Below are 25,578 nucleotides of genomic sequence, written 5' to 3'. Positions count from 1 at the left end.
AATCGGTAAACATTAAAAGGTTAATCTTAAGACTACAAATCCTTAGTGTCTGTGTTGATAACTTTAGGAATTTTAATAGAGGAATTGTATGAGAAAGTATGCTTAAAAACATTCATTACTGGTATGTATAGAAGTGTAATATGGTTTTTTCATTAATGTTTTTACTATCTCTGCCAGTTAAAATATATTTGACAAAATAGATAAAAATACTTTAATCTACCAATTAATGCTCACGTTAATGTATTAATAGGATAGACCATAGCAGCCCCAAAGGAAGTGTAATGATCAATTGTGACAATAATCCACAAATTGAAGATCCCTAAAACTGTGCATTCACTTGATAGACTGCAAGGGTTTTGAATGAGTGTTGCATTTTATCATGCCAATGATCCATAGATTAAGGGCTTGCATTTATATAGCACATTGTAATGTCTTTGAGGAAGCTATTAGGGTCTATCATATCAATGACCCATGAATAATGAGAGTTGTTGGAGAAGTATCTTTCAGTCTGTGATGCAGTGCTTCAAGGATATTTTAACATGGTTTAAGGTTTAGCAAGTATAATATAGTTTATGTAGAACTTCTTACACTTGTATTTACACAATGAATAAACACAGTATAGAGAGCAAAAGGAAGAAGTACTGCTTCAAGGGGAAAATAATGGTTTATTTTCCTTCAGTGCCTGAGATCAGTTTCTGGCAGCAACAACTGCTTGCTCCGTACTTGGTGCTAATTCTTATGGTGCTCATAATTTCACTATAATCAAAAGTGTGTGGGATAGTGGCAGCCTTTGCAGCGTGACAGTAATCAAGGATGTCATCAAGTTGGAATCAACAGAATTATGAGGGGTTAGATAACCTACTAATAGTGATTCCAACAGGGACTGTTTAATGTTATGTGAATCCCCTTCTATTTTAGTTTGAAATATTCTGATAGCTCTTGATGGTCCCAGGATTATGCATAGCTGTAGCTTTCTGATGAAGTCTTCCCCAGAACGTCATGTCTGCACAAAGATTTAAAAGTCATAATTATCTTTAAGATAAATCTTGATCAAATACCAGCTCTTCTTATAGGTGTCTAAATCCTGGAAAACTTCAAAGTTTGCAATTTTGAGCATAGATGAAGGAATATGAGACAAAAATACTTAATACATTAGGAATATTCTCTGAAAATATCTATACTAATGCAGCATAGTTTATGAAGACGCTCTTCTTAAGATTCTTCCACCCATACCAAGTTGGTTGTTCCTTGGCAATTACCTCCTCTTTCTCAGAATCTCCTCAAAGTGAACTCTTGACCCTGAGAACATGTAAAGGGGGAGGAGGGAGACATGCCCTGCCTATTCATGACTTGGCAACATCATCCTGCTGTCATATTTCTCAGTGACTGCCTCTCCCAGTGCCCATGGATGCCCTTGGGAAAGAAGGGACACCTTTTCTGCAGGATACAGACTGGGGGAGGAGGAGAGGGGACAGGAGAAGGAGCTGTAAAAAGCATTTCTATCCCAGCTTTTTGCCACATCCAACTCTTCTGGCAGGAGGAAGCAGAGAAAGCACTTCCTGCTGTGGCTTTATGGGTTGCTGAAATCTGGTTGCAGTCATGTACAGACAACTGCAACCCACTGGATTGCAACACAGGAAGCCAGCCACTGCAACTGCTAACTTTGGACTAGATTTGAAGGTAACTTCTTCAGGCAGCGTATAGGGAAATTTGAGTAGAGATCAAACAAAATGTAACACGAGTGTTGACGAATTCAGCAACGTGGCGTGTAGTGACTCCTACAGTCAGCAAGCCTTAGTTCAAGCTTTGTTCAGAGCAGTGTAAATATTCCCGTTCCCATCAGAGGGGTTTTTTTTCCAGATGGAAAATTATAGTTACAGCTCCAGAGGAGCTCAACCTCTCCTTTACAGTCAGCAGCGGGAAACAGGAGACAACTTCATCCAGTCTTTCTGGTGGACATTCCTTGTGCTCTCTGCCAATAGTTGCAAAATACAAAATTGTACCTCACTTTTCTCCTTCATCTTTGTAGTTTGATTTCTCATTCCTTCCAGGGCAGATGAACCAGATGTAGTGGTATCACTATATGTTCTAAAGCTAATGAGTTGCACGTAAAACTGAGAATTTGGCCAGATAACAGAGTCTCATACAAGGATTAGCTTTCCCTCCACCTCACAACACACCTTTTCTTTCCTTCTTCTTCCTAATTAAATGGAAAGCCATCACAGCCAATGTCTTGAGATGCTGCTAAAATAAGCCCTGGTTTAGTGCTATACAAAGTAATTAAAAAAGATATATAATCTCTCAGTATTTAGAATGGCTTTTTACTAAAATTTCAGGTATTCATTTCTCTTTTGCAAATTATTTCTGCTTTAATAGCAACCTTTGTCTTCAGTCTTTGTCTGCTTTACCAGATAGATCTTAAGTAAAGCCACAGCATGGAGTTTGTGCTACTACAGATTGTTCCTGTGGTTGGGACTGTGAAGTCATAAATACAGGATTGTGCATCCATCTCACTACCAAGTTGAGATGTGGGGTAATGAGGAGAACAATCCAATTCAGACACCAATATCTTCAGCAATAACTAGTGCAATGTAGAATATTACAAGGAGAGAAAATAATTTTTTTGTGCCTGTATTCTCTTTTCAAAGAAACTTAATTGATATCTATAACAACAGAACATAAGGAAACCTTGAAAAAGATACTGATTTTTGCTGCTGTCATCAGCACGAAGTTACATCCCAAATACACCAAAAAATGTGCATGAAGGACATTGAAATGCAATTTCAAATGTGGGAAAGACAAAGTAAGAAGGAGTTCAGAGAAACCTCAGCCTGCATTGCCACCTGTCACCTGGCCTACTGGCTCAAGGGTAGAAGCCAGAACCAGTGACTGAGCTGGGCTCTTTAAAAAGCATGGGACGGAATATATTCTAGGTTCCAAGGTCAATAGATGGGAAACTTGAATTTCATGCCAGGTGTGCAGGCTTCCTTATGTCTTCTGAAATTACAAAGTGACTGGTTCACATGAGCATCTGAAATGAAAGTATAAATAGATGAAATTTAGAAGCAACCTACAGAGGACAATATGCCAGTAGGTCCTCAGTTTTTCTATTGAAGGGTCCTCAGAACTAAGCTGGAATTAGACTTCATACATTTTCTGTAGACATGTAGACACAACATCAATTCAAAGGTAGACAATCCAACTTTCTTTTTTAGTGGGTTAGCAGGATTTTGATGAGAGAGGGAATGCTGGGTCAAAATTCTTTGACACTGCAAAGAAGCTGAAGCTAGGTCATCTGCCAGTTGGGTCAGTGCACTGTGCTGCTGTGGAAAAGTTAAAAGGGGCATGAAATTTATCCTGTGAATAACCTGCTCCTGTGGTCATGCTCAGAGCATGACAAATGAATCAGGGGATTTAGAGAGAGAAACAGTTTCCGGATCTTGACTAAGCTAAGTCAACAGGATATTTGAACTAAAGTTTTGTCTGTATGCCTGAACACAAGATTGCATGTGTCTGGAAGATTTAAAGTCCATAGATGCTTATCTAGTTTGACTAGACAGCAGGAGAATTGATTTATAGGCTCATTCATTTGGATTCAGATATGTTGGCACTTCATAAGTAACCAAACCGAATCAGTTCCTGGATCCTCCTAGGATCCTTCTTTCCAGTTTTTGGTGGTTTAGATAATAGTGATACAAACACAGTCTTGTAAAATCTTTGAAAGTAATTCAGAGAGAAAAAATAACCTTCACTACTCACCATCCAGTAACCCAAGATTCTGGTCCAAAAACATTAAAAAAATGCCAAAACACAAACAAACAACAAACAACAAACAAACAAAGAAACAAACCCAAACAGTGAATGATACTGTAAAATCCAAAAAGTACACTACAGATTGTCCATTATCATTTTTAATAAATAACAAAATGTTGATGAAAATAGGAATATGTCTTGTATAGTGATATAGATCTGTCAGATCTTTTAGGCAACACTATCAACCTATTGAGGATTATTATTGTTATTCAATCTATTTTAAAGGGTTTAATTTTACATAACTGCAATTCCAAATTAACATCCAAATAGCTTATGAAAATATACCAATAACTTATTCATTTAGGGTTTTTTTGCAGAAATAAGGCAAACTACCTGTACAAATTATTTTGAAAGAAAGAATGGGGTTACCAGAGCCAATGAACAGCAAGTCACAATGGTAGGTTCATGGTGGTCAAAACATGGGTGAGGTCATTCATGTCAGCTTTCTCTCACTTCCCCTGCCCTATAATTCCCTGTCATGCAGTTCTGAGATCTGAAAATGTGCCACCAGATTCTTACAAAGGATGTGCATGTGCATCTGTATGTGGTGCCATTGAGAGTAGGTGTGCTTGGTCAGAGCACTCTATCCTGTTGTTACCTCTGAAGTTTTACTGTGTCATCTGTCGTCACTATGGAATGCTAAAAGTAACAGGAACTGAAAGTTTGAGATGAGTTGTTTGCATGTGAGCAATATAAAGAGTTTTCAATCAGCTTAAAATGACAAATTTAAGATTTTGTTTATATTGACAGGGAAAAGTAAGGCTGCCTAACTCTACAAAAAGTGAGGAGATGAGCAGTCATCTATGTCCAGATTTGCTATAGAGGAGTGTGAGGTCGAAGCAATTTTCCTGTTGGAAAAAAAAAAAAAGAGTTACAAAGACATAGTTGAGAAAGAAGATTCATTCTTTTCTTTGGAGATTCATCTCCAGAAGGTGGCCTCTGGACAGCAGCTATGTGTAATCAGTGTTTCACTTGATACAGTTTGTGACTTACCTCTTGTCTTTTCTATATGGGCCTCTGAAAAGAGCTGGCTTCCTCCTTTACTGAGTGGAAGACTCAATTTTATGTCTCCTTTTGCTTCTGTACTCCAGGCTAAGCAAACCCCACTACTTCAGTCTCTCTTGTATATTGTGTGCTTTGGAACCCACACTGTCCATAAGTGTCCCTTCACCAGACTCTGTCCAGATTGCTGATATTTTTTCTGCCCCAGAACTGCACAAAATACTGCAGACATGCCACATGGAGGTTAATTAACTCTTCCCTTAGCCTACTGTCTCTTCCTAATGCAGACAGTATGTAGATAGACTTTACAACCTCCTATAAAATACACAGGATTTTAAAATGATGATTTGATAGGATGTTTTACCAGACCTGGCTAAAAAAAAAGACAAAATGTAATAGCAGGTAGTTGAAAAAATCCTTGGTGTATTTGAGACAGTTTCATAAAATTGCTCAACTAAAAATTTTGAATTGGGACAGGAGAGAAACCTGCTTTCTCAGTTGAAGTAGAGGCAATTGATGTGATAGTTTTGTCCCAAAAGATGTTTTTTTTTCATTATCCTTCCTGCAACCCTTTTCCAGCTGGATTTGAAGTTTCTTGGGTTAATTTCTTACTTGTGTGTGGTTTCTTTCAATATTTACCAGAAAAATCTATGTGTTGGGAACGCAACAGTTATCACGTGGATATACAGATGTATAACATCATAGCCTTTTTTAACTTCTAGCATATAATATTCTTGTCATCAATCTAAATGTTTAGAATATGGTTGGTTTGCTGTGATATAAAAAAAATATAGACTGGAAAGTTTAATAAATACTTGCAACTGAAAAATCTTAAAATACTATGCCTGAGGATTCTGTCTGATCTTCCATTGAAATTCCATTAAATTCATGATCAAGTAATGTACCATAAAAATTAAAAGTTACCCCACAACAAAATAATTATGGCTCATTGCATAGAAAAATGAGCAGGGAGTACAGTTTCTTGATTAGTTAATAATAGCAAAACATTAACTTTCCCAAGGTCTTTGTTGGCTCTGAAAACACTTCCTATTATATAGGATCCATTTATAAAAATGTACTTTCAATATGTACTCAGAAAGAAAGAATATACAAAATGTGGATTTCCTGCGTCAACAAGACTACTAAAAGTTCAGTTGTACTGACACAGTGTGGCGTGTCTCCCTTGTATTAAGTTCAACAAGTGCAAGACAAACACTGAACTAAACCTGGCAACTGTTACTCAAATGTAGAGGAAGTTCAATGTCATACCACTCTGAAGGATAACTTCTGCCAAAAACTAAATATTCCCCAGGCTAAATGATGTAGAGGAGGCCATCTAACCCTGAACTTTTCCAACTGCAAAATAATTCCAGTAGTAAGAAAATGAGCATAAAGTTTTCAGAGTCACAATATAATCTGTCTGAATTTGGAATTTTGGAGAATAAAGGACTGTGAGGGAATTAATTTTTTAAATAAGAGACTACCAAAATAAATCTCTCTTTCTCTTTTTTCCCTTCAGGTGTCAGATGAACATGAAGGTATTTACATACTAAATAGCTTTCTTGATAAAAAGGTGTTTGGTTTCACTGGAATTACTAACAGAATGGGATCACACCATACTGAACAGTTTCGGGTGGAGAAAAAGCCCAACTGATTCTGAAAATGGAAGAGGATCATGGAAGGAGGCCACCCCTTCACTACCCCTACTACCCTAAATGACCTACAGGGGACAGATTTGTGGAAGACAAGAATAGCTAAAGGACTTCTTGATTCTTATGGTCTTTCCAAAAAATGCTTGCATATGAGAATAACCAGTTAGTAAAAGGAGCATATCCTACTTCCCTATATCATTATGTTACTCAGTAACTCTTCCTTTCTCCATATGTTAGTAGCTATGTTATTTGTGTGTTCTTCCAGATCAGCTGATGATGCAATTGTCATCTCTCCTCAATTTGAGGGAAAAAAAAAGTTATGAGAATGAAATAACAACACAGTGCAACAGGGAACGAGAAAGTAGATGAGAACAAAGGAAGAAACAGCAGTGAGGAAGAAGGTTTTGATGCAATGCTTTATTTTTAGGGCTAATTTGTACACTTTTATAATCACACATTTTCAGTTTTCCATAGCTGTGGATATATCTTTTCTGCAATGTATTGCCTTCTTGGACAAGTTTATCCCATGATAGGAGATTATTTGGCTTGAAGGTGACTGGGTGCAAGAAAGTGATAAGCTGTCACATATCTAGCATACGTTTCTCTCTGCTAAGTCTCAGCCTGTCAAACTATGAGGGCTTTGAAAAGAGGGGGCATAAATTTAAAAAGACGAGAACAACCACCCCTTCCCTGCAATTTCTTTTACTGCAGCTGATGGGGAACTCTGCCAGATGAAGTCTTAAATATTCTGGATATTTAAACATTCTGAATAGTTTAATACTCTGCAATCTAAGCTTTGGCTTCTACTTTGGTTGAAGAAGTTATAGCACAGTGATGTTCCGAGACAAGTCAGGGCCTAGGTTCACATTTCCTATGCCTCAGTAATCTGGGACACAGTTTTCAAGAAATGAACATAAAACTGAAATAGATAGTTTTAATCTGAGTATCCTGCAAGAGAAATGTATGCCTGTGACTGTGAAAAGAAAGATGTCTTGCTTATTTTTAAATTTATAAGTAACTGAAGGGAAAAGTTTTGTTGTAAGACTGTTTGTTTGGATGAAATTTAATTTTGGATTGTTATGCATAGTAATGCATGAGCAACAAGCAAATATATTAATTTTTACTTGCACCAATAGGGAAAAAGATCACAGTAGACCAGTAAATATAAAGCCCAGAGGTGAGAAAGAAGCATATCAACCATGAAATTGTATTAATTCAATAATTAAAGTGAGTCTCAGTTCTAACACAAGCTCTGTTTCTGTAGCAAAGATGTGACAAAACAATTGGGAATGGCAGCCCATTGCACTCGTATTAATCATCAAGAGAACAAGAGTTCCAGTAAATTGAACATTTTATGAACACTACAATGTATTTAGCCCTGAACCTGATATCAGCTCATTAATCAAAGCAATACACAGGGAGTGAAATTTCCACCTGAGTTTAGTTTTGAGAAAGAGGCAGTGAGAAGTGGGAGTGTCTTGTCTTTGTTCCCAGATTCTACAGCAGAGCCAGGCTTTGTAGTGCTCTTCCCAGCAAGGGAATGACAACAGTGCTGTAGGGGGAAATTAATTATTATCAGAGACATTCCAGCTGGAAATCTGTGTAGCTGCAAATCGAACACCTTTCAAGGAGCAAAGTGTTTCCTGCTGATCATGTTAGTTTCCCTTGTGCTTTAAAGACTTCAAAACTTCTATTGAAAAGCAAGTTCTTATTAGAGCTGGTGATGAATTTAGTATTTGATTCTACATTTCAAATTTTTTTTTAGTTTTACATGTACAATCCCAGAGACAGGCAAGAAAGAGAGATATTCCCAGACAAAATCAGTGGCCCAGTGATTGGGGTCTTCATTTAAAACCTAGAATTACCTAATGTCCCCACTTCCAATGTAAACCACCAGCTTGAACAGGTGGGTTTTGTCTGAGTTACTATCATTTATAAAAAGCACCAATGGATGTTTTTGAGAGAGATTAGCATAGGCCAAGAGATATGGTTACTGTTCTACAATGAAAAGTGTTGCAAACAGAAGCAAAGTAGGGAGTGAACATCCCAAGAGAGCTCCTGGGTCACTTGGCTACGGTGTAATTAGTGTTTCTTGTCAACATAAATTCTCCCCTTCATGGGAGAATGCGTCCAAATGGAAGGCTTTTACTCGTCACAACTCATAGATATTCTGATTAAGGAAATGTCTCATTAGGAAGTTTCCAGGCAGTTCCTGTTTCTAGTGTTCTTGGGCAAGCCCCTTCAAAATGTAATCAGCAACAAGATTAGATCTGTGACTGCCTTATTACAAGAATATTAAAGGCTGTGCACCCATGCCACTTCTGTTCTGTCTCTCAACAACCATCTTCATCATCAGCCAAGAAATTTAACTACTGGATATCTAGATATAGCTTGAGGAGTGTTTTACATTCAATATTTGTATTCATGGTAAAACAAAATCAAAATAACTTTAAAAAAAAATGAAACAAACATACAACCTTACAGTTTCACAGACTTTGAAATGCTTGTGGCTTGCCTTAAAACTTCCTTCACTGTCTTTATACAACACTAGGCTCAGGGTTTACACAGTATCATTCAATACCCAAGTGGATCTGACTGAATTTCAAAATACAGAAATAAAAACTATATTAGAGAAGGTGTAAGTGAGGCATGGATACACAGAAATTTGACCTGGACAATCAATGAATTTAATTCTAGGCCCAGAATAACAGTCCTTCATTTCCTGATACGTTGCTTCCATGAATAGTTATATCCATCTTATATTTATTCAATTTTAAAATATAAGTTTATGAACACCTGCATTATTTATATATATTCCCATTCTCGAATTTGTTTGAGAACAGAAAATCTTTTTAGAAGTACAAATAAAACAACAGCTGTTGAAATGCAGTTTTTGGCTGATAATGAGTCAGGTTTTTTGTCCAATCTAATAACTATTTAATTAATTATTCAAAATAGCTCTTTACCAAATCCTATGGTTGTGAAATAATTTTCCATTAAGAGTTACATCAAACTTTAACTAGATAAATACATTTTTCAGATCACAATTTTTTCTGCTTTCCCACAATATATGCAAATTTTCTTACTGATTTTAGAATAAACTTTCCCTTAGAAGGTGATAACTAGTAGCTCGGGTAATTAGAATATGCAGCTATGCTGAAAACACAACGGCATGTTTAAAAAGCTGGTTGTTTTTTCAAGACAAATTCTAACACTTCATGTTTTTCGTTGTAGAAATATTCTTGGGATAGTTGATAGGACATAGATACGTAGCCTTATAAAAACAATTCTACAGACAATGATATCAGTAGGACTCTATTTTTCTTTAAATATCATTTGTTAGTGGCTGCAAAGTATCTACTGGAGGTCTAGTTAGTGAGACCTATCTTACATTCTGTCATTTTCTCCTTGTTCTCCGCTGAGAACAATATATTTGAAAGGAGTAGAAAAGGTTAAACAAAGAGTCAATTAAACAGTCTGCTTGCAGCTTTTGAAAAACAAAATGTTCCCAGCTTAATCAGGAAATTGCCCCTTGCAACCTCTGATAAAACTTGATTTTAATCAAAATTACATTTTTGTCACTAAATTATTTTTCATGTCAAAATGTCTTTATAGCAAGTCAACAAAATCATTTTATTATTAAAAACAACTAACAATTACAAAGTACCTTCCTAAAAGTTTTTCATATAATTGTAAAGGCTTTTTTGTGCTTCATAATGCTATTCTATTATAAAGAATAGGAATTCACAGATCTAGAGAGTTTACTGGGGATATTACGCCTTTTTTATTTTTAAAACACTCAGTAGGAAAATTATATTATTGAAATAATTTTACTAAGAAAATATAGTAAGATATACCCTACATATAGAAAATGAATAGAACATAATTGACTTTGCAAGACACAGTGAGAATTGATTTGTTGTTGTTTATAATACCTGTAAGATTTACATTTCTGTAAATCTTATTTGCAGATGCAGAATAATAGTACTAGAATACTAGAAAGAGTACTAGAAAAGCACAGATTATTACCAACAGCTACAACAATATTATTCATAATTTCAAAAATATGCACTTATCAGAAAGTCAGACTTCTTCTGTTTGTTGATTTGAATAATAAGAGAAGTGATCTGTTGCAGCTCTGATGATCTTCATAAGAACATGTTTCAGGAAAAACTGAAACTGGGGTCAAAACTTCAGACCATTCAAACTCCTGAGTCACTATCAAGGGCATTTTATTTACAGAAACCTTTTATGCAAAATAGCTCAATGACCAATACAAATATAGAAATACATGTCTGTATGTGTATGCATACACGTGCATATGTTTCCCAAACCATTTCTGCTTATAGTTGAAGCCAAAAGCAATAAAACAATGAAGATAAATGCAAAATAATGTTTCTAAAGCTCTCCTAGCTTTCAGAAAGAAAACTAATTTAGTAGTGATAGCAATAAACATAAAGAGAGAATTAACTAATAATTTTGGACATAAATTATGACAAAATTGTATTCTTGCATATATGTAAATTAAAACCTTATGACAAGACAAATACTTGGGTACTATTTTTAATGCAGCTGAGAACAATTATGTCTGTAGTTCCCATTAGAGACACAACCATGAGGCTGAAGGCTCTTTTTGCACGGGAGTGATATCCTGGGAACAGTAGTATTCTGGACATATCTTACAAGGCACAGGATGTGCCTTTAACTCTCCACATAGTAATTTATAAAATTTTAAGCATGTGGTTCGTCTTCAGACATACATATTTGCCAGTGAGTAGTAGTACACTAGTTTTATTTTCAATATTTTCATTTCTTTTTTTTTTTAATCAGTTGTAGGGGTTAGAAAACAAGTTTCTCATTTGAAAGCATAAGATGAGCTCAGATGAGATGAGATGAGTTGAGACGAGATATCATGAGGGATGTAGGCATTGAGGAAGCAATTTGAAAATCTCTTCTGTAGGCAAATTCAATATGGGACCACGCACCATAGGGCAACTAGAAGAAAATAGAGTACTGTGCCTTTCAATCAGACACCTCTCATGTGCAGAGGCTGCCCATAAACTCTGAGACATTTTTTCATCTGACAAACACTGATGCGTTCAGCTAGGCTCAACCTAGGGCTGCTACAAACTACTGCCCCCCCTAACTGCTACCACCCTTGTACAGCAAATGGCACTGAACTGGGATCACAAGGTATACAAACTGCTTAAGTCTCTTTGTAATTCAGAAATGCCAGTACTTCTTTACTTAAAATTAGAGGCAAAAGCAAGTAAAAGCATCTTGTCCAGTTCTGCTTAGTATTAGTGTACAACTTACTAATCAATCAACAAACCTTATTCTAATGAAATTGGTGCACAGAGAAAATCTTAACTCTCAGATGTTTTCAGTCTGCCTAGATGTTTATTACCTTTATTACATAGCAAGTTGTGTGATTGTTACCTGGGTCCTTCCTCAGAAAAATGCTTTTACGATGTTTTTGAAAACCTTATGTCCTTCAAAAGTCTTAATGAAAAATCATAGAAACATTCCAACTTATAGGGAAATACTTACTCGATTTAGGTTTGTAACTTCCTATTTCTCTTTACATACATGCTGAAAGTTACTCAATGCTACTTTCTCAAGCAATAATAACTAAAAAACAAAAGAAAATATTTTGAGCAAAAGAATCAATAGACATTGAGCAGTTGAAATCACTTGGCCTGTTCAACTGGAGAAGAGACCTCATTGCAGTCTACAACTTCCTAGTGAGAGGAGGAGGAGAGACAGACACTGATCTCTTCTCTGTGGTGACCAGTGACAGGACCTGAGGGAATGGTCTGAAGTTGTGTCAGGGGAGGTTTAGTTTGGATATTAGAAAAAAGGTTCTTCACCCAGAGGGTGGTTGGGCACTGGAACAGGCTCCCTGGGGAAGTGGTCACAGCACCAAGCCTGACAGAGTTCAAAAAGCATTTGGATGATACTCTCTGGCACATGGTGTGACTCTTGAGGGTGGTTCTGTGCAGGGCCAGGAGTCGAACTTGATGATCCTTGTGGGTCCCTTCCAACTCAGCATATCCTGTGATTCTGTGATTTTAATAAGGATGACTTAACCTACCTCCACTGCTCAGTTTTAGTCATATGAGAAATACTATTAAACTAAAACAATCTCCCAAATGCTTACAGTTATGTCCTCAGGTGGCTGCCTTGCAAGGTTTATATTTTAATTACTTTCGTTTGTTAATTTCGCTACAGGAAGGTAAGTAATTCCTTCAGTTTCAGTGTGGATCTTGTCCCCATCGCACTTTTACAGATACATGAATTGCAACAGTCTTAGAGGAAAGTGACTTTTTCCATAAGCCCAAAACTTTTTTTAGGTCTTCTTTCTTATAAGTTATGATTAGTGGTACCTGAAAATGGGTCCTTTTTTAAAAACTTTATTAGTTAATCTGATACACTCATCATCATGGCTGGGCTTCGTGAATGAAGATTTGGGAAAGGCTCTATTCACATTTGTTACAGGCACGTTGGTGACTTATGAACCAATACATGACAGACATATCTGATTGCAAAAGGCACAGCAGAAAGACTCCTTAGATGGTATGTTCTGCAAGACACGGTTCTTTCTGCGTTACCTTTTCTCCTCAACAGTGATCCTGCGTGTGTTCTCAAAGGAGACAGCTGCGTTATAGATGGTATGTCTCCAGACCTCCCAGCTGGAGGCCGGAGTAGACCAGTTATGGTGATCAATATGGCCAGGGCTGAGATGTTGTTTCGGGGAGTCCTTGTATCTTTTCTTCGGGGCTCCTCTCATGCTGCAGCCGGAGGCAAGTACACCATAAAGCAAGATCTTAGGGAGGCGGTGGTCCTTCATCCTGGAGACGTGTCCTGCCCAGCGCAACTGTGTTCTCAAATCTGATACATTACCCTTACATGTGTTAACATATGCATTATGCTAGTTTTATATGTTTCCTAACTAAAAAGACCTTTCTCGTCTAGAAAAAATGTCATCAAAATTATCTTTTTCCCCAAACCACAAAATCATAACCGTACTGAAAATTTTACAATTAATTGTCTTTATTTGGCATATTTAGTGGCAATACATATTACTCATCTGTTCCTACATGAGATTGCAAGAGTTCAACATCAACTATGACAAGTTAGTGTGATTAGTCATATTAAAACATATTTTTCTAAACATTCCATCATGTGAAGCAATATTATCTCATTTCAAGAATCAAATTAATTTCAGATGGTATTGTCAACCATTATGGCAGGAGAAGCAAAGTATGTTTCAGAATGCCTTCTTCCTTCCAGGAGAAAAAAAACAGCGGGGGAAGAAAAGAATAAAGAAATAAAATCTAGGTCTTATCAAATAAATGTGGATTAGCATTTTTAATCTTTTTCTCTGGATGTCCTGTTTACACAAAAAGCTTGAACTCTGTGACTGATGTTGGGGGGACACACACTTTCTGTATCTCTTTGTTTTACTGACTCATGGAAGCTGCATTTTGTGATGCCTGGTTGAAGTAGTACACTCCAGAAGAGACATGTTACTCTTGGCTCTCAAAAAGTTTTGTCTTGCTCAACTAGATCACTGCCAGTTGATCTGTTAATTTGTTATAACTACTTGTTTGTACTGTAGCCATAATCACACAAAGATCAAAGTTAACAGGGGGCTAAGTCTAGTATGGTGCACTACTGTTTGTCCTGTCCTAGCTTTGAAAATGACTGCTGATTCTGACTACTTCAGTCCAGGATGTGTCTGGAATATAGGCATTTGTTTTATGCTAAATAGGGCAAATGCATGTTATCTGAGCAAATTATGTGCGTGTGTGTGTGTGTGTATGCATGCAGGTATGTATGTATATTTATGTTTGGCCCACTAAGTCCAATTTCAAATGTGCACATACTTACCCCTTCCAGCAAATTCATATGTAACAAAACACATCCCTAAATTGCTCTGCAATTTCTACAGTATTTTTACACAGTTCCTCTAGAGAAATTTACACCTATGCATTTTGTAAAATTCAGTACATGAACCGTGAAAATCTTTCACCATATGATAAAAAGGTGTTTGTGTTAAGGTGTGTAATAATACATCACAGGCTTCCCCTCCAGGATTAAACCATTGTTTGATTTCACAGAAGGTAAATTCCATCAATCAGGTTGTCCTCTGTTGTCAGAAAAAACAACTTAAGGTTTAATTTTATGAGAAGTAATCATAAAATGAACAAACAAGAAAACTAATTCATTAAACTAAGTAACAAAGAAAAATATGCCAACTCAAGATTTTCCCCATGCAAAACACTGAGAAGTTTATGCTGTGTGTGGATATAATTTTAAAGGTAAGATAAACAATAAAAGCCTAAAAACACATGGAATTAAAATCTGACAAAAATTCTATTTGTGCAGTAATCACACTTAAAGATTCCCAGAATTTTTAGGCGGTGCCTTTAACTCGTAGCTTAGAACAAATTAAACTTCTGTAGATTTTCCAATATTTGGACTTTCATAACCCAAATCTAAATTTGCATTTGAAGTTTGGTTTTGTGGGTTTCTTTTAGACTAGAAATCCCAAATGAGAACCAGTGATTCATGTTGTGATCTCTGACTGAAATCAGATCAGGAAAGAAGAAACCTGCCTGAGAAAACAAAGACCAAGACAAAAAAAATTGCATACATTTCTTCAGCACCCATCCTCCCTCTTTGAAAAGAAAACAAAAAGAAAGTGTGGGCGTGGTGGGGGAGAGAGAGGATAAAAACAAAAGGGAGCTGGAGAGGGAAAGGTAAAGGGGAAGAGGGAAGAGGAAGAAGAAAAGAAGGGAAAGGAAAAGGGAAAAAGAAGAGAGGAAAGAGGAAAGGGAAAGGAAGAGATAAATGAAGGAATGGGAAGTGGGGGTGAGGAAGTGGGGAAGGGGAAAAAAGAGTTCACGGCAAACCTTATGAAGCTCTCAGTATCACAGAATCCCAGAATATGCTGAGTTGAAAGGTATGCACAAGGATCATCGAGTCCAACTCCTGGCCCTGCACAGGACCATCCCCAAGTGTTATGTCATGTACCTGAGAGTATCATCCAAATGCTTCTTGAACTCTGTCAGGCTTACCTGAACTAAATATACAGTAATGAGGTTACATTTTCAAAATATAATTTGAATGTTCCAGCTCTATCACTGGGAGTTTATACTTGAGACACCATACAAATGTTACACAATCTTTTCCTAGCAATGTCCTGTGTCAGCTGAGATAAAGATTCTCACAATATCCAATTTAAGGAACAATTCCGACCAATTTAAAATTATTTTTAAATATTTTACATCTCATTCTAGCAACTACCAGTTGTCCTTCATAGGACATGAGGCAGCACTAAGGGCTGAAAATGGATGTCTTTTTGCGAAGAATTAATATTTATTGAATATTTGGCTGTAACTATATCAGAATATTTTAGTGAATAAAACTAAATAATGGAGGGGGGGAATCATGGTGAGGAAAGTGAACACACAGCAGCATTAACCTCCAAATAGTCATGCTCATTAACGCTAGCAGTGACTTTCACTATGTGATTTTCCATAGGACATTCCTGAACCCATCCTCTGGTGGATATGGCTTCTTCCCAGGTAAGAGGACACACTTGGCTCACTCCACCTTCTGTCTGGCAATGCACCGGAGGCTGCTGAGCCTGACAGTGCACGGTCTGTCACGTTGCTGGGCTTAAGCAAAGCTGTACTAAAATGTTGCAGGCTATGTATTTGTTGACCATCAGAGTCCAGCTGGGAGAGAATTTATCTTCTTTAAATACTTGTTATCTTTGTTAGCTAACTCATCATCATTTAGGCAGCTTAAGTCCATACACATGAAGGGCACAACAGCTAATACTCTCAATGTGGACTTTGAAATGATCCATGAAGGAGAATATATGGCCACTACTTCATAATCAGATACTAGAAGTGATTTACTTTTCAACACTTTTTACATTCATAAATCTCAAATGCTGTCAGTTCAATATACAGTAGTTGTTTCCCCAGGGAGTCTTAGTTTAGGTCCTGCACCTCCTCTGCAGTGTGGAGCTCCTTTACCTGCCTTTGCAGCTGTTTGACTGAGGTCAAATGAGTCATCTAAGGTCACAGAGTGAAAGAATGACCCAGAAGGATGCTGAAACCAGGCCAGGACCTTTTAAAGTTCCCTGCTGCAACTACTGAAGCACACTGTCTCCCTTGAATAATTCTGCTTGTCGATCCCCGCAGAACATACACATTTCCTAGTGCCACAGGAAATGAAAGCTTACATCCAAGCTACTGTAAGAGCTAGCGTGCAGTGGGAACAAAACTCTTTTTTTTAATCTTATATTGGTAACATTACTGCCATTCCTATACTTCAAGATATCCTTATATCCTGAGAAAAAATGGGAAAGAATATAAACCCATGTCCAAATATACCCAGCTTTGCACTAAGATCTGAGCTTTGTGGTTCTCAGATGTTTGCCTTTTCTTTGACTGGACTAAATTTGGCAGTTTTATTTTAGGCTTTTCCATCACCAAGACAGTTTGAGACATTTTTCTTTTCTTTCAGAGAGAAAACATCACTGTGTTTGCAAGAATCAGAGGAATCCCACAAGGATTTCACATGTAAAAACCAGCCTAGAGTCAGGTGCAATGTCCTGCATTTGCTACACACCTTTCACACAGAAAGTTTGGGACAAATAATGTGCAGTTATGGCCCAGCAGCTAGGCTGTGTATGGCTTCCTATATCAAAAACACACAAAAAAAGTGGATGATACTACCCACCTGAATAAAATAGTAGGATCTGGTTGTTACATTTCTGCATAGAATCAGTTTATGTGTATTAAAATGAAACAAATAATTTTATAGATGTGGTAAGAAGGGAGAGAATGAAAGTAAAAATGCAATTGAAAGCAAAATTTCAAATATTTAGATCTTCACTTTTCAAAAACCCAGCTCCCAGCCTCACACTGAAGTTTTCTTTGCTTCATCCACAGTGATTCCAGATGTTTAACTGGCATATTAACACAAATAGTGTTTTCCTTTTCCCTGTGGGGAACCAATATGGCTCACATTCCATCACTTAAATGCAGAACTAGCCCATTAGTTAAAATAATAGTGATGCCAAAATGCCTGATGTCCTGCAGGCACAGCAAGGGTGAGAATTTAAAAAAAAGATCTATGTACCAACCATACCTGAAGGCTCTCACTCAGCTTGGGGCAAGTGATTTTCCCACCTCTCATCTCAGTCAGTGTTTTTGTTCTGCTTTTTCTTTGTAGATTGTGTCCTGCTTAACTCAATGTTCTATTAATCTTGATTGCTGGTAGCAAGTACTCTGGACATCTGCTCTGAATTTACTTTTCAGATAATATCTGGGGGAGAGTGGGGGTGGGTTGTGATGTTGGGTTTAGGCTGAAAATGGCAATCTGCAGGAGAGAAGGAAAGATCAGTACCATTTATAATAATAGCAGCTATCTACAAACCAAGGGAACTCAGCAGGTATCTCTTTCCTTCCCAGTTACACACAGCTATCTCAGAGCAGAATACTACAGCCACTTTGTGCCAGTAACACTGTGCAACAGTTTTAAACAAAGGAAATTAAAAATATATTTATTCATGGCTAAAATAAAGGACAATTCCAGGGTTGCAGAGTGGAATTCACCTGGAAATGGGCCAGAACCCAGAGGCCAGCTTTTCACCCTGGGAAAGGACTAACATGCACATTTCTGTGATCAGAGGTCATCAAGGCTTCAGCTTTGTCTAGCCATAGGGACCTACAAACGTGGCATAATTCGAATTTGGCACTGAAGAAAACAGTAGGAAAAAGTGATCCATCTCTCCCTAAAATAAACAGAAAGATTTCTGTAGGAGTTAGAGCATGGTGAATCACCACTTGTTTCTTAAACACCCTCTTTTATCCCTGGGGCTCAAGTCACCTTCTTTTTAGTTATGATATCTGATGGGATTTCAGCCTAAGCTGTATGGCTATGATCTTATGTCCTATAATTCAACCTGCTCCAGAAAATCTCTATTTATTGAGTGATGAATAATAGAATTACTTAGCAGCTTCTTTTAGCTTTCTGAAAAGAAAGTACAGTATTGTATGCACTGTTTCAAATGTTGTTCTTTATTTTCCCATGGGGATTTATTATTTAAAAAAAAAAAAAAGTACAGTAGTTAATTCAGATGGTTTTAAGTTGCCTAGAGCTATTGACTGATATATGCAAAACCTTGCCATTATGTTTTCAAAGCAGCAACAAATAGAATTAGGAGTGCAATTCCTTTGATGATACTTTGATTTTTTTTTAAATTACCTTCCATTATTGTCTGGGCTTGATCCTTCTCCCTCAGAAACTAGTGGGAGTTCTGCCACTGACTTCAGGGGAAGGAGAATTGGGTTGTTTTCAGCACAGATTTTAAAACAAAGGCTTGAAATTGGCAGGAACAAAACACTCTGCCATGAATCCAGACAGCAGATTGCCAGATGGCAACTTTTCAGAGTTATGCAAACAAATTTGTTATATTCAATATAAATATTTGAAGGGGGCAGTGGCGGAAGAAGACTATAATTCTCATTTACCAAAGTGTCAGATTTAAGCCTTTAGATTTTAACTTTGCTCCAAGAGAAATAGAATCTCTACCAACACTGTTATTGCTCTAGAAAGCACCTGAGTCTGGCTTTCCATGACAGTTTGTACTACTGGGTAAGTGAATAAAAATAGGAGTATTGGAGAAGGAAGGGATTCACTCTGTTATTTGGGGAAGGCAGTTTAGGAGCAGTTGGTAGACTTTCAGTAGTGGAGTACATGTTCTCTATACAACCAAAAGTGAGAATGAGACACCCCAAGAAGGCATTTTGAGCTTTTAAGTTAAAAACTTGAAGTTAGGCAGTATGAGTAGCCCTATAATTTACAAGTGAAATCTTCAACATATGGCTCACCATCCAGATTCACTCAGCAGAGAACAACCAAGAGAAGAGGCAGGTCAAGAATTTCAGAAGAGCACTGTTGTTGGACATCTTGGTCTATTATGTTTTGTTTAGTTTTGTTTTAAGGCGAGCAACACTCAGAAAAGACAGAAAGTGAATGTAGAAAAACAAAAGGAATTTTTCTTGAAAATTAAGTTAGGATCTACTTAGAAGAATGTCCTATGAGCAATAAAAATTTAATATATCATTGAACTCAGAAGACTTAACTTTTTCCCTATTGAGTAAAAAGGGTAAACAAGAAGAGGTATGTACACAGGTCAGAGTAATAGAGCTCAAAGACCCTTACTCTACTGTCACAATTCTTTTTTCAACTTCGTGTAGCATATTAAAAAAATATAATAATAAAGCACATCTGCCCTGAATTCTCTCTGCATACTGTTTCCTTCCTCCTGTGGTGAGGGGTGCACTTTTGGAATGGCAGAAGGTTTCATCTTTTAACACGTAACGAAATCCACATTCCAGTCAAATGTGATCAGCTCTGACAGTGCAGAAGGATATTTTTATTGTTCATGTTTGCCTTCAGAGTGCCACTGTACATTACTAAGCATGCTGGTTTTTTGCCATCTCTATTTTAAGCAGTTCAGAAATCTGGGAATTGAAGAAATATCTGCCTTTGCTTTTTAAGGGGAAAACCATTACTTAAGGAAGCAAATGTTTTAAATAACTTAGTCTAGAAAATGCACGTGTTCTTAGATGGACACACTTATTTTAGTGAGACAGAACTGACCATATCTTTGAATTAACCTTTTGTTCCTCATAACCCACTTGTAAGCACTGCGCTGACCTCATGGGAAAGAAAATCAAATCAACTGTAAATTGCCTGAACAGATTTGTCTGAACCCATGGAGCAGTAAATCCTACATTTACATTACTTACTCAAGACAAGTGGTACTTGCCACACCTTCTACTCAAAAGGTCACACAGAATTTTTTATACTCACTAAAAAAATATAGCAGTGGGTCACAAGCTTGAATAAATTCTCTGCGTATGATTCCTAGCGCATGGAGGAAGTGGGCAGAGAATAAATGACTAGTAGAAAAGATCAGAGGAGTAAGGTGAGAAAGTGAGAAAGGGTACTTTCAGGTTCTGATAAAAGAGTTTCATTTCAGATGGATCTTCTCCTCAGCTTACTGGAGGGAGTGGCATGTGGCATATGCTGCAGATGGGTAGGCAGCAATACACATACAGCTGTAAGGTTCTGGCACTCCTGGTCGTGGCCTACGCTGCCAGCTGGCCGGCAGAAAGAAGGTTTGCAGGACAATTTGAATTTCTGCAGCTGTCATACAAAGCATGAGGTCAAGGCAGGTGAGGAGAAGGAGGAGACATTGGATAGAGGGAGGGGGTTGTAGCTCACTGGTCCTTGCTTGCAGCACTTGTTTAACAATGACAAATGCAATATCCCAGGCAACAACTTTTTCCATGTATAAGCCCTTCATTTAAATGATGTGCTAATGTAAGATTTAGGTCTTGACAAGACTGGGCTCTCTGGAATCTCTTACTGATACATGTTGAGTATGGTACAAAACATATTAATACCATGCAAGATGGATGATTCTTGTCTAATGTCAACAGGAGAACTTTTTTTGTGAACAAAGAACATCTCTTTTTGGTAATTATATTTAGGAAAACTCACTTTGACACAAATGCGTGTGTTAACAACAAATATATTTTTTTAACAGAAAGAAAAATAAAACCCCTTTGTTACTGGAACTAAAGTCGAAAGCAAGGTTCTCTGCATATTTTCAAAAGCCTCACATTTTTGCTAGTGGGGTTTGAATAATAATTTATTGTTATTTTCCCAGAAACCAAAAATCACTATACTCACTTTATTAGGATGACTTACTAAAATGACATAATTTCATTGATGTCAATTTTAATGAAATTTAGCTGTCTATTATTTGCAAATTTTTGAAATCAGACAGTTTTATTATTATATTAATTATGTCAAGTCATTTGAGCAAAAAGTTTCCTGTGAAAAAACTTGATAACATTACTTTATTCAAGATAGTGAGAACAAGGCTGAAGTATGAGGAATTTCAGATTAATAGGGCTGAGTAACTGGATAACAAAATGTCAGAAGAATACAAATAGGAAAAAATTTCTCCTATGCAGAAAAGCTGAAAATGTTAGGGTTGTGCAACATGGAGAAGAAAAGGCTCTGGGGAGACTTTATTGTAACCTTTCAATATGTAAATAAGGCTTATAAGCAAGACAGAGAGAGGTTTTTTACCAAGTCCTGTAGTGATTACATGAAAAGTAATGGGTTTAAACTGAAAGATGTCAGGTTTAGAGTAGTATTAGGAAGAATTTTTTACTGTGAGGGTGGTGAGGCAGTGGAACAGATTACCCAGAGATGTTCTGAATGCCCCATCCCTGAAAGTGTTCAAGGCCAGGTTGGATGAGGCTTTGAGCGACTCAGTCTAGTGAAAGGTGTTCCTGCCCATGGCAGGGGGATAGAACTGTGTGACCTTTAAAGGTCCCTTCCAACCTAAACCATCCTAGGATTCTATGATTCTATGGAATTGTGAACAGAGGAAAAAACTCTGCCTTCAGATATACAAGGTGAACTACGATCTGTTCATCACACTGTGGAAACAAGACCTTGAGGACATGATAAGTAGTTTCACAAAAGCATCAACCTGGCATTCAGAAGCAGCCAAAAAAGGAATTCAAATACCATGAATTAATAGTAGAGAAACAGAGAATAAACCAGAAAATATTATTCTAGAATTTAGATCTACTATGCACTCTGACATTTAATTTTGTACTCTAGTCATCTAATCTCAGAAAATGTAACTGTCAACAAGGTTCAAAGACTACTTGTATGGATGACTTAACAGGTTCAAAACTTCAGCTCAGAAAAGAGATGGTCTAAGATCATAAGACAAATGTCTACAGTGTTGGCTAGAGACTCATTACTCATTGCTCTTCTAGTGCTAAAGGTGGTTGCTGGCAAAAAAACCCAGTAGAATTATATTCAAAGAGGAAAGAAAAAGGTAGTTTTTCACGTAACATGCAGACAAGCTTTGTAACAAGCTACCAAAGGACGTAGTCAATACAAGAGATATATGTGGTCAGGGGAAACCAAACAACTAGTCAAGAGAAAGGTTCAGAGAAGGTTACTAAATAGACAAACCACAGATGTTGGGGGAAATACCTGAGTTGAAAATAACTGAAGAATAAGAGAGCATTAGAAAGAAGTATCACACACTCTCGTTCTTTTTCTCCTTCTCTCTAAGTGTACACTTAAAGGCCAGTGTTCCTGAACTAGATTAATCTGAACTGTGTCACTGCTCTTTCATTCCTGTTATGAACCTCTGTGTTATCAACTGTATACATCATGGCTCCCTGAACAATTACCCAGCAAGGAAACAAAAATTTACATTTGTAAGTATTAATAAAGGTAATTGTATCTTAACAGATTATTACAAAAGGTGTATGAGGAAGGTTTTGAGGACAGAAAAGGCCATTTTGGAAATCAGTCTAATGCTTGGTCCTCTGTAAAGGAAGGCAGAAATCTAAAACAAATTTGGAGAGATGAACAAAATAGGCAGAGAGAGACCAACAGTAGTAGCAGTAGGCAATGGGATTGTCCTGCATACTGCTCCACAAAGATCCATTACCTTAGATGCTAACCATCTCCTGTTCGTGGGAAAAAATCTCCTTCATAAACCAAATTGACTTTGACAAAAAAACCCCAGCTCTCTTTCCCTCTACATGGCCAACATTTAAGAAGCACACATTCTTGCTTGGTCTGTAATACAGACCAAGTAAATATATCTTTCACAGTCAGTACAAAAGGTTTTGTGTTCCTCTTATATTAAGTATTCAGAAGGCCACAAAGGTAGAGGATGGGAAATCTGGAAAGTTAACGATTTGCATCAAGTTGTTAAACCACTTCTCTATTAATTTAGTGAATAAGTGTGTTACCAGACTCAGTAGGCAAGGCTGAAAATGTCTCCTTTGAAAAAGACCTCACTGAAAAGGAAGTGACCAGATATTTTTTTTCTTTACAAAATCAGATGAAGAATGGTTTAGAAGCTGCTATCCTATACCTAGGGGTATTTTTTTTTCTTAATAAAATGGCATAGATTTTGCATAGGAGCAGCATCTTACTTCCTTTTCTGACTATATTTTAAGAGAACTTAGGCTGCTGAGCTTTTGCTCAGGTTTACATATCTTGGAGTATGTAGGTAATTTGTCCCTTGAGAATCTTTCTGGTACAGTGATTCCTAGAGGGAAAGCTACACTCTTTGTGTTGCTATTCATAAACTATTGGGTTTGCCCATTGGTCAAGGAGTGTTTAGCTGTAAATATGTTCCTGATACAATTTTGACCCATATCAACTAACACTTTCTCAAACAATGCAGGTGAAAATTCAGCATATAACATATGCCAGAGTTTCCTACAGACAGCATAGGGGTAAAGCCATTCTAGTTTGAGGAAGGAAAGAATGTGGTCATAAATATATAAGCTTACATCAGTTTGCCTCTGGACCAGATAAGACTCTCTAGCCTTTTTTTGTTTACTAATGCAGATGAGTCCCCCTGGGAGCTCCTCACACATACAAGGTGCAGAGCAGGCTCCAGCAACCCCAGCCAATACAGAACAAAAAGGATGTGCAGCTGCAGCATGTGCATAACTCAGAAAGCTTCATTAGTCAACAATGCAAGGGAATTAGCCACCCTTTTGTGCTTTTCTTTGTTTGATTTGGTTTGGGTTTTTTTGGTATGGACATTACAGATGGTGACTGTGCTTTGTATTTGCATAAGGATAACCCATTGTGATGTGTATCTATTCAGATTTACTTGTGATGCTTTCTTCTTATTCCTTTTTAGAAAGGAAGAAAATGCTTTGGTCCTCTGAGAATAACATCAATGAATCCCAGAAACTAGAAACTATTTATTTTTCTATGTAGATAATGCATTTGTGCATAGTTCTTTTGGAGTAAAAGAACAATAAATGATTCCTCTGTCCTTGGAAGACAAAACTTCTTGACAAACATCATTAACTGATGTTAAAACTTGACAGCCCGTAAAATAAAACATTTGAAACAGACAAACCTGATTCAAATATCTTCTCAGTTGCATGTGGAATCTGTTGAGACCTCATGAGATGTTATTTCTCTAGGAATTATGAAGAGATAGAATTTTCCCTTTTAGAATGAATCTGCAATGATGGCTTGTGCCATCAGAAAAAAACTTTGATGATGCATTAACATAGTCCTGACCCAGCTGGTTGGCAGGCACTGTCACTCTAAAATTCCATTAATAGGGTGCCTGAGGACATGAACTCAGTTTGACTTGAAAGCTTCATGTGTTTCAATTAAAAATGCATTTATTTAATTAATGTACACATTAGAGACAACACTAGTTTTAAAAGGAAGACTGGATCTGATAGACTGTCTTTATCTCCTTTTTTCTAAGATATCTGGGAAATGTTGCTTTTTTTGCAAGTGTAAGATGCAGGAAACGGAAGAACTGAAATGTTGCAAATTAATAGACAGGAAGCACTGAGGAAGATGTCAGGCCTCTTGGACTCCAAGTAGATATATTTGGAGGTGGATAGCTGTCTTTTTTTGGTTGTTTCTATTTTTTGGTGGGTTTGTGGGGGGTGTTTGTTTATTTTGGTTGGGGTTTTTGGATTGTGGTTTTTTTTATGGCTGACATGACAGTGCTAATTTCACTTGCAGGTGCTAGAAACAAGAGGAGTTTCGTCACAATGGAAGAGACCTTTTCTTGTATCACTTCATGTGCAAAATCAATGTTTTTTGTAATACAATAAATGGGACAAAATTCCACCCTTGCTGACACCTGAACAATTTCATTGAAAAAGAAATGTGAAGAAATGAAGGAAAAATATGACTAAGGGAAATGTCACCAGGGATGTTCCTACTGTACCTAGTTGCCATGGACCCTATTTGCCATTTTATTAAAATATTCTGCTACTCTGACCAACTTACCTGACTTTAAAGATCATTTGCACTCCACAGCAGAGTTGAGGGCCTTATTAAAGTAAGATTCAAACTCAAAGTACAATTGCCTTTTCATAAGTCTCGGACGATGTCATGAAGAAGATGCCACTTCAGTCCTGCTTTTATAGATGTGGTTTTCTGATGCAGTAATAGCAGAGTTCATTTTAAATAA

This window comes from Manacus vitellinus, unplaced genomic scaffold (assembly GCF_001715985.3).
Source record: "Manacus vitellinus isolate BGI_N305 unplaced genomic scaffold, ASM171598v3 scaffold_2_pilon, whole genome shotgun sequence".
Taxonomy (NCBI): Eukaryota; Metazoa; Chordata; class Aves; order Passeriformes; family Pipridae; genus Manacus; species Manacus vitellinus.
This window is presented reverse-complemented; position numbering follows the sequence as displayed.